General features: G+C 36.9%; 1 long non-coding RNA gene across 1 annotated transcript in view; it reads right to left on the reverse strand.

Moving 5' to 3' along the window:
• Window positions 1-2,211: 2,211 nt before the first annotated feature.
• The window catches only part of LOC118762317, a 24,811-nt gene continuing 14,522 nt past the window's right edge, over window positions 2,212-12,500 (reverse strand). Inside the window, exons 3-4 of the long non-coding RNA XR_004998068.1 lie at window positions 7,046-7,052; window positions 2,212-2,337 (exon numbers count right to left, since the gene is read on the reverse strand). This is a non-coding gene — a long non-coding RNA (uncharacterized LOC118762317). The remainder of the gene's footprint in view (window positions 2,338-7,045; window positions 7,053-12,500) is intronic.

A 12,500-nucleotide genomic window follows, 5' to 3' on the forward strand; every position in this document is an offset into this window, starting at 1 on the left:
GCAGTGTCTGGTCCTCTATCCTGATGATATGTTTGGGATCTTTGGCACCATATATATACACACATGTAAACTTATATTCACATATATAAAATATGATATATATATATGTGTGTTGTGTGTGTGTGTGTGTGTGTGTGTATTTTAATTTTTTAGAAATAAATTTAAAGTGAATTAAAATATTTTGCTTGCTTTTAATTATTAAAATTTTCTCTACCACGATGTAATTGCATCAGTCTTCACGTAGGGTCTCAGATAAATCTACTCTTATAGACATGTACAGTTGAATCAATAAAAACTCCAAACAGCCGTAAAACCCCCCAACATTCTCTATGGATATTGTTACACCTGTTGAACTGGGTACATTATATAAGCAGGCCATCGTCAAACAGCCTTTATCCCCCACGCTGGTTTGAATATGAACAAGGAAGCAACAGCATACCTGAATCAATCTGACGTTGGTAACCTTCAACAAGCAGCTGGCATTGTGGACCCATATTGAGCTACATGATGCTTCTCGATGCTAGTCAGATTGCTGTTGATAATGTCCCGGATGTCTGACCTTACTGGGCAGATTCAGCTGCCTCGAAACTTGCGGCCGATGAGCATATTCTCTTTCTCTAGCAAGTCTTTTATTCTTAAGCATGTGTATATAAAGTTCTAAAACCAGGTTATTAATATCGCTATACTTAAGCAACATCTGAAAATACAAAACTACCCCCCGGAAGAATTCGAACAGTTAATAAACTCATGACATTGGAAATGACTAATTTGGCTACTTCCCTAACGAACTTACCAATAACAAAAGTGATGCACAAGCACTCAACTCTGAGTGCACTGTATTTTACAGCAGAAACAGCCGTAAGCTAATGAAGTTGATTATAGAAATCATGTTTCCTAGTCATTTATTTAATTTCATATATATATATATATATATATATATATATATGTATGTATATATATATGCATGAAATTAAATAAATGACAAGGAAACAATTTATATAAGTATATATGTATATATATATTTATATATACACTTACATACACTGTATTTATTTTCAATAATTAGGATGATAAGGTAAATATTATACCATTTATTAATAATAATGGCGACATAATGTTTCCCTGCTGTTTTTGTAAAACTTATGTATACAGATACACGAGGAATGGCAACATCAACAAACTAAAAACCAAGGTTGGACAAACAAAATATAAACAATAAATATTATTTTAAAATACAAATAAATGTATACATATCATTCATTTATAAAATTAATAACAAAACAAGAACGAAAAAAATTAAACGTCTTCCAGGAGTGCTATCTTTTTATCTAATCATCTAAGAACACTACATGTTTCCTATATTGCATATTAGAACGTCAAAGCTTAATTTTATTACCTTTGGCTCTATTTATGTTAGATAAATTAAAGAGTTCTTTCTTACGCAAATATACACACAAATGCTTGAACTCACTCATAGGTACACACATTTATATATATATATAATAATAATATATACACATATTAATATATATATATTAATATATACACATATATATGGATATATATATTAATATATACACACACATATATATATATATATATATATATATATATATATATATATGTGTGTGTATGCATGTATTTATATACGTATATATATGGTTATATATGTATATGCAGGCATATGCATACAGGTACAGGGAAAACAATGATTAGAAAATAATACATTTGTCGACAAATGAATATATTGTAGATATCTTGTAGAAGGTTACAACGCCGATTCAATAACAATAATGCAGGAAACATAATATTTTCGCATATTATCTATCTATAAGCGCTGCCTCCCTTTCACACTATACTCGTATGTTCGTATGTAAGCATGCATGATACATGACAACCATATTGCTATATGATAAATGATATATATATATATATATATATCTATATATATATAATATATATATTATATGTAATGGTGTGTGTGTGTGTGTGTGTGGGTGTTACACACACACATGCGTATAACCTTTTAATACTTTTATTAGTTTCTGTCATTGGATTATGGTAATTCAGTTTTTATGGTGACCCTAGTACATGAAATGGATGCTACATTATCTATCTGAATACGATGGGGTGCTAAAAAGTTCCTGGCTTTATGTAAAAGAAAACACAGGAGGATCAGTTAATTTTTTTTTTATTCAAGATATTCTCCTCTCAGATTCACACACTTATTGCAGTGGTCCTTCAGTTTTCCTAAGTCCTGTAAAAGAACTCGGAAGTTTGGGCCTCCGACTAGGCTTTACGTGATACTCTTAAAGTTAGGAACTTTTAAGCACACGCCTCATATACTGAATGGCTTTGATTTCAAGATTCGGTATAAACACGATGGCATTTGACAAAAAGGATTTCCCTCGGTGGATCAACAAACTCGTTGGAAAGTACTGGTATCATATGGATGCCCTGAGTAGCTTGGTAACATCATGAAACAGTTCAACACAAAATGAAAGCTCTAATTTCAGTTGGCAGATTATATAGTGGAACGTTTGCATTCAACCACAGTGTGAGGCAGCAGTGCGTGCTTTCTCACCCCACATTCTTCTTTCTTTACCTGTGCTTGACATCATGTGCGTCTGTCTGCACAAGGGGGTTTTCATCCTCATCAGAACAGCTCTTCAACTTAGCCCGTCTTGGTGCGTCCACCAAAATTAAGGACATGTGCATCAGGGAGCTGATCTATATAGAAGGTTCAGCTGTAGTAACCAGCAGAATTCAGGACATGCAATATATTGTTGACCAATTTTCTTTTGCAGTAGTCATGTTCGTTCTCAAGATCAACATTTCGAAGACTGAGCTGCTCTACCAACCACCATTAAGGTGTCCTAATAGACTGAGTGAGCTCGAGCCAGAGACAGTACACAGAGAGCCTTTGAAGTAAACTAAAGCTTTTACTTGTCTCGGGAGCGCAGTAGTTTATACTAACTCTTCTGACCTCGAAGTTGAGAAATGTATGCAATCTACTTTCGGTTCTCTTTAGAAGCGTCTCTGGAGCTGTTATGACATCGCCTGCCACGCGAATATAAAAGTGTACAAAGCTGCAGTGCTCCCTTGCCTCTTCTGCACCACTGAATGCATAGCCGCCTACCACAGGTACATCAAGGACCTGTAGCGAGGCCAACTTCGTGATCTGCGTTACATCTTGAATATCAGACTGTTGATTGCATTCTTGGTGTAGAAGTCCTGCGTCCTGTATCAAGTGTGGAGGCCTTCATTACTTCATCGCAGATGCGCTGGCGAGATATGTTTTTAGATGGAAAGCAGCAGACTGGGAGCAGGAGGAGCCGTAGTGGCCAAAGGTTGCGATATGGGGTTGTGCTGAAGAGACATATGAAAAACTCCCGCATTTCCTCAGACACCCGAGAGGAAAAGGTCTTGGGACGCGATGAATGGCACCGTTCACTGAAGCTCATAATTCCAGCCATTGAGAAGAAATAACAGAGTGCGAAAGAACACACGAGGGGCGTCATGTGTCCTTTGTATCAAGTAACTTCACTTGTAGCAAATGTCATCGGTGTTTCAGTTCAGGAGAAGGCCTCGTAGCCTACTTGCGAGCCTACCATGAATGATTTCTGAACAGAACATTCAACGTCGACCTTCGAGGGATAGACGATGATGACGCTCTAATTTATCTATCTAAATATTTTGGGTGGCTTAGATTTCAAGATACGGCATAAAAGGTAATATATACACAAATACATATACTTAAGTGGAATACTTAGGGTGAAGCATTGTGTGATGTTACATAAAAGAAACTTGTTGGGTAAGGCCAGAACAATGCGAGCTGAAATATGAAGCAACCTACAAACAGAAAATAATGTAATCTTCAGTCAGAATCAACGTGATGCACTCTGACAAACATGAAGTTTTAAATAACAAACTCAATGCATAACTGCCACACACACACACACACACGCACACACACACACACACACACACACACACACACACACACACACACACATACATATATAAACACATAATGTGTGTATGTATGTTTGTGTGTATATATATATATATATATCAGAAGCAACAGAGTGACTCAAGAGAACTGAGTTTCGTGCGTTAGCACTTAACAAACTCTCTTTTTCTTTGTCTCTATACATACATACTTACACACACACACACACACACACACACACGCACACACACACAGATATATATATATGTGTATGTATATATATATATATATGTGTGTATATACACCGACCCTAGCTTTGCTCATGGAGCAGTTATCTCCCTGTCAGAGTATATGAATTGTGCGCTTCATGCAGCATTAAAGGTTTTAATTCTTATTTCTTGCAATATAGATGCACTTAAGCACTCTCAGTCATAATTGATGACCGTTAAATTTTTCCAATATACATACACTCACATACACATACATACATACATACTTACACTCAAATATTTACACACACACACACACACACACACATACACACACACACACACACACACACACACATGCAAACATACACCAACAAACGTCTTTTACAGCCGAAACAAACCCAAATTTGTAAGAAATGCTTGAATATATCCCCCTGTATATTCTGAATTCCTTTGGATGGTTTCTTTTGAAGTTTAACAATTATGTTCTGTAGCTCAAATATAAGCCTTATTAATGAATTTGGGTGACGGAAACTGAGTGGAAATCCGTCGTATATTTGAGACTGTAGGTTTAAGTCTCTGAACTTCAGCAAGTTGCAACCATATTGGTTTTTTTCCCAAGGTTGATGAAAGGTGTGCCGTGTCTAATTCTACTTTTCCATTAATCGGATGCTATTAATTGTTGCATTTAACATAAGAGACTTGGTTCTAATTCGTTAGAACCAAATTTGAAGATCTTCATCTCAATGAAAATAATACTCATCTGTTCATGTAAACGATGTATATTCAGATACTGTTTGGTGCAAAGCAAATTACGAAAGAAAACAGTGTTATATAGTACCAAAATTAAGACACTACAAAATGTAAACAAGCCGAACATTTATCATATAATAGAAAAAGATAATGTTGATTATATAGAAACAAGTCAATGGAAAACAAAACACATAACCCACTGATATTAGTGTTCATACGTTGTTCTTTGATTATCTCCATTGGTATTTTCACCAATGTTGACTTCCTCGAAGCTGGATGTTACTGTCAGTTGTCATTGACAAATGAATAGAAGCTGCACCTGTTTCCGTCTTCACTTTCCGTTCAGATCCTTAATCAGAGCAGTGGCCCATCCTGCTCTCTCATTCGTCGCCGCAAGCTTGGAAACAACATTCCAGGCTTGATGTTTTCAAACTTTGAAGTTTTGACAAGAATCCTCGGATATTCCATGAGACGAATTGTGTCATAATCCCATAAAATCCTTGAGGAACAAAACCCGAAGATCAGATGTCATTCTAATGGCTTGCTCGAGACTTTGTATCGATTTCTGCAACTATATACATTTTATTGCAGTGTTAAAACGCTCGTAACTGAGGAATTAAATGTAATGCCATAAATTCTAGCATAAATTCTACCATAAATTCTACATATAATACATACAAACACACCCGAATGAACAAATATATGCGCACATATATGCATGTATACTTTCGAATGAGCAAACAAGCAGCACAGTTCATGTATGGATGTGCGAAGACGTAAGAGGCGTATGAATAAGGAATCATCTTGGTATTTATCGTTTTATGTTTCTATGGATATAAGTTTCTGCATTCTCATGAGCCCAAGTTCTCGTAATTCCATTTGCTCATTTCGTTATTTGTAGTAATACAATTATTATTGTAATCTTATACTTCTAATATTTATATATTTATGCATTTATGAAAATTTTCTTCTAATTTTTATATAATTTTCAAACAATTATTAAATAAAGATTACACATTCCTTAATTTGATTTTCATAAATATTTTATCTATTTAATGTATTCTTTATTGCAATTAAGCACTCAAGAGTTATTAAATTCATATATTTAAGGATTCGGTGTATTCATTTATTCACTTATTCGTAATTTACACATAATTTATAAATTTTGCATATCTGAACTAGTAGCCGTACACAAATATAAGTATGCATATCTCCATGTATGTATGTATGTATGTATGTATGTATGTATGTATGTATGTATGTATGTATGTATGTATGTATGTATGTATGTATGTATGTATGTATGTATGTATGTATGAATGAATGTATGTATGTATGTATGTATGTATGTATGTATGTATGTATGTATGAATGAATGTATGTATGTGTGTATGTATGTATGAGGATATAAGATGTAGGGTTCCAAAAGAGGATGGAGATATGTGTTCCTCTATGTGGATTATGTATGTACCTATGCATATATTTGCATATATATTTTTGTAAACACATATATATGCATGTATGAATCTATATATCTGTACATGGCTGTTTGTACACACATACGTATATATGTAAATGTGATTGCTAATCTGGATGTCTTTTGGAACTATCTCTTGTATAATATACATTAAAAGTTAAGCGCCACACCAAGATACACAAATGATCGATTTTAGCTGAAATATGTAAATAGTAGAGTTACAGATATTTAATGCACAAAACAAATATATTTACATTTTTAATTATTAAACATAGCAACAAATATAGTAATGGCTTGAGCGGAAATTTCAAATACATATTCCTGTTTGGTAAAGATGCTTCTATAGCAGAACAGAATTATAATAGCTATTCATTATTTACTGGAATAAATAAATATTTAAAAATATATATATTATAAAAGGAACAGGAAGTAAAACAACTACAAGAGACTTACGTGTATATATATATATATATATATATATATATATAATATATATATATATATATATATATATATCTATATATATATATATATATATATACATATATACATATATGTATATATTCAAAATGTGACCGCGTGTGTATCGGTGGCAATTTTGGATCTTTCCTTTTCCTATGTTTCTGACGCGGAGCTCCGCTCGAAACGTTAAACCCTCCTTCTTTCTTTCCTTTCCTGAGCGTCCAATAACACTATACTTGTTCTACGCCCTCGCGTTGTTGTGTTTCCTCTTTGTCTTTTCATGTTTGGATTAACTATATATATATATATCGCATGGCTCAGTGGTTAGAGCATCGAGCTTACGATCGTGAGGTTGTGAGCTCGAATCCCGGACCGGGCTGCGTGTTGTGTTCTTGAGCAAAGCACTTTATTTCACATTGCTCCAGTTCACTCAGCTGTAGAAATGAGTTGCGACGTCACAGGTGCCAAGCTGTATCGACCTTTGTCTTTCCCTTGGGTAACACTGGTGGCGTGGAGGGGGGAGGCTGGTATGCATGGGCGACTGCTGGTCTTCCATAAACAACCTTGCCCGGACTTGTGTCTAGGAGGGTAACTTTCTAGGTGCAATCCCATGGTCATTCATGACCGAAGGGGGTCTTTACCCCTTACCCTTATATATATATATATATATATATATATATACATATCGATTATTCTTTTCTGCTCTAGGTACAAGGCCTGAAATTTTTGGGGAGAGGGCCAGTCGCTTAGATCGATCCCAGTACGCAACTGGTACTCAACTTATCGGCCCCGAAAAGATGAAAGGCAAACTCAGAACGTAAAGACAGACGAAATACCTATTTCTTTACTACACACAAGGAGCTAAACACAGAGAGGACAAACAAGGACAGACAAACGGATTAAGTCGATTATATCGGCTCCAGTGCGTAACTGGTACTTAATTTATCGGCCCCGAAAAGATGAAAGGCAAAGTCGGCCTCCTCGGAATTTGAATTCAGAACATAAAGACAGACGAAATACCGCTAAGCATTTCGCTCGGCGTGCTAACGTTTCTGCCAGCTCACCGCCTTCCTTTATATTACTCGATTATTGGGACCGCCTTAAGGCATTGAGCGATGCATGTGGAAAATATATCATCAGCATTGCCCATACGACCTCAATATGGGCATTCATCAATCGTTAGGATCACGAACCATACGTCCCCTACGTACTTCAGGATCACAACTCATAAATACACTGCAACACTATTTCTTTTCCTCAACAGGCTCTGCCCTATTTAACATTGCCCCGAACCAGATCAAAGAGAAAAAGGATCCCATCAGCGTTAAACGGAATCTGAACAAATTTATTCAACGGATACCAGATAAGCCACCTATATTTGGATACAACTCACTCAACGAGAACTCCCTACTGCAAGGGGGGGGGCATGATGCAACAAAACGTGACTCAAAAAGGACTTAGCAAATCCTATCAGGTGGTCTTATTAAGTTAGACATAGTCTGGACCAAACTTTGGTCGAAACATACCTAAATTTTCTAAGTTATATATATACATATATATATGTGTGTGTGTGTGTGTGTGTGTGTGTGTGTGTGTATGTATATACATACATAATATATATACGAGGGTGGGCTGAAAAGTTCATAAGCTGACCACGATGCAATGGTCGAACTTCACCAAATGTAATATATTTTATGTCATAGTTTCCTCTGCCGTCCATACACTTCTTCCATCGGTGTTGCAGCGCTTGGATTCCCGTGGTATAGAAGCTCTCATCCTGACCCTCAAAAAAGTCCTCCACAGCAGATATGACCTCATCATCGGTCCGATACTGCTTCCCAGCCAAGTGTTTTTTTTTTTCCATGGTGGAGAACAGAAAGTATTCAGATGGTGCCAAACCAGGAGAATATGGAGGGGGATCAATCAGTTCAAAGACACAGTCGCGCACAGCAGCCATTGCAACTACAGACTTGTGAGCAAGAGTACTGTCCTGGTGAAGCAGGGCCTCATTAACTATCTGATTAACATTACGTCTTTCATCCATTACCATGTTGTGAACATGGTCGATGTTTTCGTGGGTGGTGGCTGTGACAGGACGTCCGGACCTTGGATCATCTTCAAAACTTTCCTATCCTTCTTGAATTCAGCTGCCCACTTTTCACAGTTGATAAAGCTGGAGCATCATCCTCTAATGTTTCAACCATGTCAGCATGAATGTGTGCAGATATTTGATAACACCACGGTGCCAAATTTGATCCATTTTCAAGAAATGTCTCTAGTACTACTGTTCCAAGACCTCAATTCTGTACCCAATGTGAGTTTATTTGGAAAGAAAACATGCAGTTAGCATCATTAAAGGTTGCCAAGTTTAATTTCTGTATGATAACGCCTTCTTAGCTATCCTATAAACTTTCCAGCCTATTCTCGTATATATATATATATATACGGAGGCGCAGTGGTTAGGGCAGCGGACTCGCGGTCGTAGGATCGCGGTTTCAATTCCCAGACCGGGCGTTGTGTGTGTTTATTGAGCGAAAACGCCTAAAAGCTCCACGAGGCTCCAGCAGGGGATGGTGATCCCTGCTGTACTCTTTCACCACTCTTTCTCCCACTCTTTCTTATGTTGGCCTGCTCGCTTAGCCAGCGAGGTGTCGTCATTCGAAGGCTAAAACAATGTGAAGTGCATTGTGACCAGCGATGTGTAACAACATCTGATGGTCTGGTCGGTCATGTGATCATGTGATATATATATATACGTACGTGCGTGTGTGTGCGTACACTTAAATCATCCGTCACTTGTGAGTGTACATGATTAGATAACACGTACCATCTCAAGTAGACCTAAACAATCTCGAACCTGTCTCACATCAAGACTGTGACGGCTGCAGAGAGAGAGAGAGAGAGAGAGAGAGAGAGAGAGAGAGAGAGAGAGAGAGAGAGAGAACGAGAGAGAGAAAGAGAGAAAGAGAGAAGAGAAGAGAGAGAGAGAGAGGAGAGAGAGAGGAGAGAGAGAGAGAGAGAGAGAGGAGAGAGAGAGAACACACCAGCAATCGGCTAGTAACCATTATAGCTATGTAGACTGGTTGCAACGTGAAATGATGCGTCTTCTTCAAGGACACAATATGCCGATTGTTCGAGGAATTGAACGCGCGACCTTGCGAGCGTGAGCCGAAAACTCCAATTACAAACCTACGAGCTTTCAAAGTATATACATACACCCATGCACATACACATACACATACATATCTATCTATCTATCTATCTATCTATCTATCTATCTATCTATCTATCTATCTATCTATCTATCTATCTATCTATCTATCTATCTCTAATTCTTATATATTTATGTATACACACACACACACACACACACACACACACACAACATAATATATATATATATATATATGTATGTGTGTGTATATATGCACATGTGCATGTCTATTTCTTTCTTTCTTTCTTTCTTTCTATCTATCTATCTATCTATCTATCTATCTATCTATCTATCTATCTATCTCTATCTATCTATGTATCTATCTATATACATATATACGGAGAAAGAGACATGCAGACCGACTGCATATGTACACATGTGTGTATGTGTGCAAGTGCGTTTGCGACATTTTGTCTTCGAGCTGTATCGTATATACGAATACCCGCATGATGGTAGGTAGAGAATGTGTTAAATGAAACATAAGACAAAAGATGAAACCCAAAAATCAAAACAGCTACAAGAAACTTTTTTCCTCAGATCAAACTTTGAAACGGAAGTGACGACACACGGCTAAGTTTATAATTTTCTCGCGTAGAATACGAAGATGTTTTAGAACACTTCCGTTCTCCCACATTGTCTAACACTTCCAACTAACTGGAAGATAAACAAAAGCAACAACAATAACAACACCCAACAATACACAGTATACTGGCGGCAATAATGCTTGTATCTATCTTTGTTAATGCATCTATGAATACATGAAGTAATAAATGGCTAGAGAGTTCGGTGTAAAAGAAATTATGTTGATAAAGCCTAAAGTGTGGTGTTTTCGGCAAGTATTCATTTATTATGAAATAGATGGGTGGTTGGGCAGAAGTCTTTCTTTGTAACATAATGAAAATGAAAACACGTTGTCCTCGGTAATTCTAACCACTTAAAAACACTAGTTTGTATTTATGGCGGCGAGCTGGCAGAATCGTCAGCACGCCGGGCAAAATGATTAGCAGCGTTTCGTCAGTTTCCACGTTCTGATTTCCAATTCCGCTAATGTTGACTTTGCCTTCCATCCTTTCGGGATCGATGAAATAAGTACCAGTTGAACACTAGGGTCGATCTAATTGACTTAGTCTCTCCCCCAATATTTCTGGCCTTGTTCCAAAATTTGAAACAATTATTATCGTACAGTTCTATATTTAAAAGATGAGGAGTTATGAATATTATTTAAATTATTTACATTTCACGGATATTTACATTTTTGACGGCATATGGTGTAGTGGTTAAGAGCGCGGGCTACTAACCTCAAGATTCCGTGTTCGATTCCAGGCTGTGACCTGAATAATAATAATAATAATAATAACAATAATAATAATAATAATAATAACAACAACATCGAAAATACCTTAGGAATGAGAACCCAGGTTCGAAATTTCCCCAAGACACCTGATGAAGGCTGGAGGGTATATCAGCCGAAGCGTTGTGTTAAGAACAAACAAGATGAGAACAAATATCCGTCAAATGTAAATAAATATAAATAATATACATAATTATTATCATAACATGGCAAACTGGCAGAATCGTTTAGAGGCGTTTCGTCCGTCTTTATATTCTGACAGAACAAGTTCAAATTCCGCCGAGGTTGACTTTGTCTTTCATCCTTTTGAGGCAGATGAAATAATTACCAGTTGAACATTGGGGTCGATGTAATCGGCTTAGCCCTACCCCTGAAATTGCTTGCGCCAAAATTTGAAATCAAATTTCACAATTCCCTGTCATTACGGTTAAAGTGATGACGACCACTACAACAACTATAACAATAGCAACATCGATAACTCCATCGACATCAGCAACAGAAACAACAACTGAAATAATCCAGTATTACTCAGTATAACGAGAGTCACAACGAGACGGCAACAACCAAAATGAAAGAACTACTACAATTACAACAAGAGCGCAAGGCCCAACAATAAAGCAACAACTGCAATTAATCCTTTCTACTATAGGCACAAGGCCTGGAATCTAGGGGCAGGGGCTTAATCGATTACATCGAACCCAGTACGCAATTAGTACTTATTTTATCGACCCCTAAAGGATGAAAGGCAAAATCGAACTCGGCGAAATTTGAGCTCAGAATCTAAAGATGGTCGAAATGTCGCTAAGTATTTTGCCCGGTGTGCTAACGTTTCTTATTTCTTTATTGCCCACAAGGGGCTAAACATAGAGGGGATAAACAAGGGCAGGATTAAGTCGATTCCATCGACCCCGGTGCGTAACTGGTACTTAATTTATCGACCCCGAAAGGATGAAAGGCAAAGTCGAACTCGGAAGAATTTGAACTCAGAGCGAAAAGACAGACGAAATACCACTAAGCATTTCGCCCGGCGTGCTAACGTTTCTTATTTCTTTATTGCCCACAAGGGGCTAAACATAGAGGGG

The sequence above is a fragment of the Octopus sinensis genome, linkage group LG2 (assembly GCF_006345805.1).
Source record: "Octopus sinensis linkage group LG2, ASM634580v1, whole genome shotgun sequence".
NCBI lineage: Eukaryota > Metazoa > Mollusca > Cephalopoda > Octopoda > Octopodidae > Octopus > Octopus sinensis.